General features: G+C 41.1%; 1 long non-coding RNA gene across 8 annotated transcripts; it reads left to right on the top strand.

The window, feature by feature from the left end:
• Positions 1 to 1,080: 1,080 nt before the first annotated feature.
• LOC125528633 lies at positions 1,081 to 7,341 on the top strand. Of its 8 annotated transcripts, none has more exons than XR_007292431.1 (12): positions 1,081 to 1,478; positions 2,161 to 2,259; positions 2,337 to 2,413; positions 2,539 to 2,577; positions 2,670 to 2,759; positions 3,382 to 3,526; positions 3,665 to 3,714; positions 3,787 to 3,881; positions 3,979 to 4,074; positions 4,327 to 4,540; positions 5,645 to 5,992; positions 7,016 to 7,341. It is a non-coding gene; the product is annotated as an uncharacterized LOC125528633 (long non-coding RNA). The 8 variants fall into 8 exon arrangements; XR_007292429.1 differs by having other exon boundaries at positions 2,539 to 2,603; XR_007292428.1 differs by having other exon boundaries at positions 2,539 to 2,603; positions 2,654 to 2,759.
• The last annotated feature ends 627 nt before the right edge of the window (positions 7,342 to 7,968 follow it).

Genomic DNA, 7,968 nt, shown 5'->3' with positions numbered 1-7,968 from the left:
GGAGGGTCCAAGTCTCCTGGATCTTATCTGATGAGAAAATCACGTTTCTGAAGATTTCATTCCGTCTGGACTCCGTTTGATATTCCTTTTCTTCGAAACCCTAAAACAGGCAAAAACAACTATTCTGGGCTGGGCCTCCGGTTAATAGGTTAGTCCCAAAAATAATATAAAAGTGGATAATAAAGTCCAATAATGTCTAAAACAGTAGATAATATAGCATGGAGCAATAAAAAATTATAGATACGTTGGAGACGTATCAGTTTTCAACATTGTGTTAATATGATTGTTGATCCCTTGACTAAGCCTCTTAGTCAGGAGGTATTTGGCAAGCATGTTAAGGCTATGGGTTTACGAATATTTGAATGGTCGTTTGGGACAAGTGGGAGATGTTGGAATTATGTGTCCTGCAACTATATTCAAATTACTAGAAATTACTAATATTCAGAATACCTCATTATGGAATTATACATGTATTTGTACATGGAATTGTTTTACATGTTTAGCATGAAAAAATATCACTTGTTGGAATGTACTTAAGTAACATATGCTTAAGGAAGCTGGTCAATTATCAGTGGAATACAATATACTATTTATATTGAAAAGACTACCTGGGTACACTGATGATTGGAAGGAGCTAGATCATATAGTTAGATTACAACCCTAATATTGATCTACATAATTAAAGGAATTTACACTCTATTATGGCGCGTTGCTCACAAGCGCGTGCTCCGGGACAAAACGGGTAGAATCCGTTAAACAGACAAATATGATCGTGGTTGGTAATTTGATCTGGACTCTATCCTGAAAAATAGTGGAAAAGACTAGGAATCTTATATCTGTATAAGAGGTGGACTCTTTGGAAAGACAGTATAAGAAGGTCCCTACCCAGCCTCAGATATGAGAATTGTGAGCGGCACCACGGATAAGCGCAGAGAAATTAGAGGGTAGACCGCAAACCCTAAATTTCTAACAGTAGTGTTCGAATGGAAGAATGAGTCGGATTTGTAAGGTAGGCCATAGCGTGCATTAAAAACAATAAGGTGCGCATCAAAGGCGATCCCTCGCGCTAGACACGTCATCACAGGTACGACAAAAAAAACGCAGTAGCGATTGGGTGTGAGAGAGGGGGGAAAAGGACTCCTCCCACGCGCCCCGACTCCTTCCACGCGATCCGAGGTGTGCGGGCGTGGAGGCGTGCTTCCCCGGCGGCAGCAGCAACCTACAAGCAAAGGGCGACGGCGGCGGCGCTTGATTCAATCTGCAGGAGAGAGAGAAGATGAGAAGGAGAAGAAGGAAGGAGAGGAGGGAGAAAGAGAGAGGAAATAGGAGAGGGAGGCGGCGTCTAATGGGAGAGGGTCAGTGCGGTGGTGCGGCGTGCGGTGGCCTCAGCGGGTGGGTGACGCCAGACAGCTCCTGTGCCTTAATCCTCTCCTTGCCGGCACAACAAGAGTAGGAGCAAGGATGCCGAGGTAGTTCAGGTTTGCCTCCACCTCACCCCCCTCCACGTCTCTGAGTTAGTTTAGTTATCATTTGCCTTTTCTGGCAAAAAAATGGATGTATGAAATCCGAGATCTGGACCTCATGTTCACTGATTTTGGACCCAAGTTTTGTTGAGAGAGCCGCTAGTGGTTTCTTTGGTCCGGGACCTCAGGTTACAAATAGCAGGGATGTGCGGCAGATACCTATCACACTAATTATCTTCAAATTGGAAGTTCTGGTCAGTGCAGGGTATTATCACCTCATGCCATTGTCCATTGTACTCTTATAGTTCAGATTTCACTTCTAATGCCCTTCGTGTGGAGCTACTTTTCTGTCGATTTTCATATTTCCTGATTAGCACATATGCCATGACACATCTTTTACTACCGCAGGTCGTTAGATTTAGTTTGTCTGAAGTATCATAGAATCTTGTCCCTTCTTAATCTAGATGACTGATGCTCTTTTACACGCTTGTTTCCCTTAAATCTGATCTTTGGATTCATTTCACCAAAAGCAATTAGCGTCTGTTGATGTAAGCATCCGACAGCTCGCACCGATGACTGTCTTTGGAAGATTTTATAGAATATTGCTAAATCTCTATGTTATATGTGTCTAATGGTGATATTGCTAAATCTCTATGTTATATGTGTCTAATGGTGGCTTCTGTTATACAATGAGCAGTATGTGGTCTGATATTTCAAGACTGGAAGCCAAGATCAAAATAATGGATGTCCAATATTTGCAGCAAAAGATCAAGAGTTGGCCACTTTGACCCGAACGGTTTGTTCTCGTGTCAACTCTGTTTGGATCCTTACCACTTTTGAAACTCTAACCCCTAATCCCACCGCAATCAGCAGGAGCCCAAAAACACTGCCGGCTTCTGAAATGTATACCATCTTCGAGGGAGTACGAAAGTTAGTCTCTGTTGCTTCTGGTATGTCCTATGTTGATTTAGGCATTACAGAAGTCTATTGGGAAACACCTCGGATTATTAGTATGGTGTGCTTTTAGTGTATGATTCTCAATGCTAATGGTGTGTATCCTTCAAACAATTGCTAGGTATCAATTTACTATATTACTGCAAAGAATGACGATGAGGTTGAGTTCATCCTCTTAGAGAAGATGTATGCTTTAGCAACTCTTTTCCAGATCGCAATTCTACAAAAACATAAAGTCTTGTGGATGTGCAGGCCGACCGCGGACGCTTTGTGCTCTCCACCGGCCATGGATGCATGCTCCAGTACGCTCCACTCCAACTCGCCGGATACCAAGGCATTACGGTGAGCTCTCAGACATTTTGGTTGTTGATTATCAGAGGAACTCCGTACTTGTGCTATGCCAAACTCTATGTGTGCCATGTCAAAAGTCTCAACTCTGAAGTTATTTCATATCACACAAACAACATACTGTTTGACTATTTTTTTAATCAAATTTTTCATAGGAGGTTCAAACCTTGCTTCACGGGTAACATAAAAGTTGAAATTTTAGCTGTAAATTCATGACTGAAATAGATTACCGTAATCTGCAATAACAACATCTCAGTGTACATGTTGATGATGAATTCCGAAGTAAATTCGAAACTCTATATTTGTGCTATGTCGAATTCTGAGTATGTAGGTATGAATAATATAGACGATTGTTTAAGCTATTGGAAAATCATGTTTTGAGCCACCACCAATTAGCCTAGCATGCCTCTGTTTTGGTAGTTAATTGATGCACTGAATTAGCCTACTAAGTACTAACTAATGCATGTGTCTGTTTTCTTTCCTGTGTGGAGTGGGATTATTTTGGGTTATTCTTAATTTGTGATAGGATGTTTGCTCTGAGTTCCTACTATATGCATTTGTTGGATGTCCTGCACATCTAGGCATTTTATTGTTCTATTGCTTTTGCTCTGTGTAGGGATGGGTTAGGGTTTGCTGCTGGATCCAGCGTTTTTCTGTTGATGGTTGTCGTCTGCTCGTGCTCTCTATTGTCGGACTGCTGGGATCTGCCGTTGTTGTGGTTGGCTCGACAATTATGATTTTTGTCGATGGTCCCATTGCAGGTGCTTTTCTTTTCTCATTCCTTTATTTATGCCTTTCCATATACACATTCAAATTTAATGTCGTTGTTGTGGCATGGGTTGTGGCTTACTAAGTCTAATATTTGTTGGGCTTTCCTTTTTGTGTGTGGAGTTGGTCAGTTCATTTGAAGCAAAAGAAAGGCATGCAGACTTGGATATCCGATTAAAAGGTCAGTGTAGAATCCTATCTTACAATTCCTACGGGCGCTATCTCTTTATTGACAAAGTAAATGTTTGGTCAGGTATACATTCATAGAGTTCAGGAGCGGAATGATGTGCCACCTACAGGAAGAAACTGTAGTCAAGAAGAACGTGATCATTTGAGAAGTACGATAAGGTACATGTCATCTTGTAAGAACAAGTAGTTAGTTCTAATAAGAAAGGGGAAAGAGCTATTAGAAAAACATGGAACTAAGTCGGCTCATTTTGTTTAGGTACATAACGTTCAGCCTGAAATGGTGTTGGTGCTTTGTGAAAAGTTTGGCCACTTGAACCTGACATTTTCTATTGGAGAGCAGATCAGTTCTAATGTAAGTGTTGTAGTGTTGTAAAGTCATAAATATCTTCTAGAAATATTCAGCTTGTTTCGTATCATGTAGTATTTTCTGATTTATGGTTGTTTGTAGAGTCTGTTATAGGCTGCATTGTCCTTGTCCTACACTTCCCTTTCCAATCATTGTAATATTTGCATGGCTCAATTATTTAGACAGAGGTACCCTTGTAATATGAGCTCTGCTAAACATTTGAACCTTGAATGAATTGCTGACACTGATAATCTTCAGGGCGTAATTTTGATCGCAATGACATCGATGGCGCCGAGAGGAGGCAAAGCGGCAAGACGTGTTTTGCCGTGCTGGGTCGAACGCCGGCCAGAACATGTCACCGACATGTGCTGGGTTGCTGGTCGATTTCTTGCTTTGCTTACAGTTCACCAGCGGATTATGGGTAAGAATGGACTAAAGAAGGATGATGTTGGAGATCTGAAAATAATTTTTGGTGAGTGTTTTGCTTGGATCTATGCGCACTACAATCATTCCGAAAAAATATGCACACTCCTTAAAACTTTAGGTTCATAGTACTTGACTAATCTAAATGTGAGGCATTGTACAATTATGAATGTTAGTGATGGTGGATATTTAGTCTTCATGTTATGTTCATCTTCCTTTGGTGTTTAGGTACTTTTTTGTGTAAGAATTGCTAAAAAGGATTATTAGAAGTATCAGCAATATATTTGTGAGTGACATTTCACTTTTACGAACAAATGTACTCTGCTTCTTCGAAGTGAAAATAGTAATTTTCTTGAGAAGATAGTGTCTCATTTCTCTACTGAGAGTGATACTGTGACATGAAATAAGGTATTTCTATTTCTTCTTGTTTTTTATGATGACCTTGATCAGCCGTCCTTTATTTTGGGAACTTCAAACTTGAATGTTCTTATGTTGTCTTTTGAGGATGTAAACTTAGCTGGAGTTAAAATCAGGTTGCCAAATGTAAGTCTGATGTATGAAAAACAATCATAGTATTGAGTATGGAAGTCTGGAGTCTCTTGGGTAACAAAAAATCATGAGATGGTAAAAGAAAATATAAATGCTCCATGATGTTGAAATATCTAATTCATTTTATTCTAAAACTCAGTTGAGCAACAGAGTTCATCCAAACAGAGCATTTTGCGACTATATGAAATATTTGCATGGTGGTGCTTTATCCTGACTTGCAAGAGTAACAACCGAAAATTCCTTATTTCACTGATGTTATAGTTGGCAGTCCGGTGATTCCAGTTTATCTCTGGTTTCATGTTGGAAATGGATTGGAAGTTTCAGTCTGTCAGTACTGATGCTCCTTCTTCCATTCATTAGTTGGAATTTTGGTTAGGGAAGGAAGGATAAAATATTATCCAAAACAAACCCAAGTGAGTTTATTGAATGCTAACCTTACAATTCATAACTATATCAAGAAGTCTTTACACTTCCACTTTAATCCCTTTTTGGGTCACAAGCATGCTTACCCAATGTTCATGAAAATGTTAAAGCCTAAAGCACACTATGACTCTGCTATCTTCGCATAATAATTAATTTTGCTTTTGATCATATATCACTACAGGTTGTTGGAAAATCAAAAATCTACACGGGAAGACCTCGGCAAATACTTTCAGCAACAAAGAAACAAAGTTGACCACCCCGTCATCACAGTGAGCAAGCTGACATCCTGCTCTGCTTCTTGATGCGGTTCGGCATGATGGCGGCGCAGATAAAGGCCTTCTTCGACTCCAACGGTGGCCTCTGGCAGTACCAGAGCATCTCGGGCAATCCCACGGGCATCTTCTTTGCCATGGGCACCCAGGGCAGGCAAGCAAAGACTCAGACCATCGCCACCCGTCGTCTACATTGATGCTGGCGAGAGAAAAAATACAAGGAGCTACACAACCAAATTGGATCCCATCAACATCAGGTACAACCTTGGACTAGGGGATACTATGAAGAGATCTTAGTCAAATAATTTATGAGTGACTGCTACTGTTTACTTGATGTTTGGTTCAGAAAAATAGGACCTAGCTTGTTAACCATCGATTTGTTTCAGGGTTAATTTGTATTCTTAGCATATTCCCATGTTAGAGAAAATATTCACTATAATTAAGTGACTGCTATCCCTTAGTTTGAACCAGTTGTCGTGTCTCTGCGATCAGTCATCTACCCTGTAAAACTGTTGCTTCTCTATTTATACATCCTATTAATATCTATAAAACCCATATGCGTGCTCTTGTTTTTGAATGTGCACTGTTCCTACTACAATTCTATTGCCATGTCTTATATTTTTAACCAGCAACATGGACATGTCACTCATCTGTACTACATGTCTTCTCGCTAAAATAAGTTCAGTAAGACTACCATGCACATGTCGTACCCACAGCGCCAAAAAGCAATAACAAGTACAATAGCCTAATTAGTAGCACAGCTTACCCACAGAGTGTTTAGATACAAACATTCCAACACACGTAGCCATCTGTGTGAGTTTGTATGGGTCATAGATCAGTTTCTCGAAGAACAAATACCGGACGCATTATCTTTAGACAAGTACAAACTTTTTCCTTTGCCTTTGAGATTCTGTTGTGGAATTTATGGGTTCCAAAAATTGTGTTTACTCTGAAAAATTGTGATAACACGGTATGGATAGGCTGGTTAGGATTTGCAATTGCAGCGGAGGTTCTCTTTTGCACTATATAAATGCATGAATATGTTCTTTCTGGAAATCTAGCACAACTTTTCTTGATTTATTCTTTGTTCAGAATTCACCAAATACAGTTCACTTGGGATGAAAGCTCATTCAATAATGAACCTATATAAATGCATGAATATGTTCTTTTTGAAAGTTCAGCACACCTTATCTTGATTTATAACAGCTCATTTCAACTTGTTAAAACTTAAGAGTCACACAATATAGTTTACTTGGGATGAGAACTCATTTCATTTACAGGACAAACATTGAAGACATCAAAGAAAGGATATCAAAGGAGAAGGAGGTATTCCGAAAAAAGGAGAAGGAAGGCCTGGTCTGCTTTATGAATGGACACTCTTCCTGCTACAAATGTGGCCAACATGATCAATTCAGATATAGAAATTATGCCACCAATTGTTCATGGTTGTGCACTGAATAGATGTTCCTCTACTTGTAATAAACATATTTTCCTTTGTTTATGCATTAATGGATATGATATAATTAGCGGTCCAATTGTCATTTCAGTATCATATATGAACTATCATCACTGACTATAAACAATCAGCCGTACTAAAATATACTAATATTCACGTACATGTTAGAGCACCAAAAGCAACGAAAGGGGCGCCTACAAGTTGGCACCGCCCAAAACTCCTTTCAGGCGGCGCGCCATGGGCATGCCCCAACCGCTAGTATATGTTCCGACGTGTTGGCATCCTCTATGTTGTGGAGTTAACCACTATGTTGTGGAGTTAATCACCGTATACTTTGGACAATGTATTCGTCTGTGTAGCCGGCGACTTGTTCGAGCACATACGCGGGTCTCCCATCCAAATCATCAGTCATCAAGAGCAAGCCTCGTGTCAACTAAATCCCGTCTCCGGTTAGAGCCCAATGGAGTCAGCAGCGCGAGGAGCAGAGGATCACGTCGAGAATGGCTTTGACGCGCCGGCGAGCGGGAGCGGGAGGAGGAGGGGGCGGGACGAGTTCGAGCGCCCGCCTGAGTGGGACGCGCTGGACGCCCGGCTCGACGAGCAGGAGAGGCTCGACAGAGAGCAGGACGAAAGAAGGGACCCGGCGTCGCTGCCGGCCATGCTGGCCCTTCCCTTGGCGAAGGCGGGCGAGACGAGAGAACATCTCTGCCTCATCTGCTTCGACGACTTCGTGCCCGGCTGCTACAAGAAGATCAGGACGATGGACTGCACTCACTC

Source organism: Triticum urartu, unplaced genomic scaffold (genome assembly GCF_003073215.2).
Source record: "Triticum urartu cultivar G1812 unplaced genomic scaffold, Tu2.1 TuUngrouped_contig_5004, whole genome shotgun sequence".
NCBI classification, from domain to species: Eukaryota; Viridiplantae; Streptophyta; class Magnoliopsida; order Poales; family Poaceae; genus Triticum; species Triticum urartu.
Note: the sequence above shows the minus strand (reverse complement) of the source record. Positions and strands in the feature narration are given on the sequence as shown.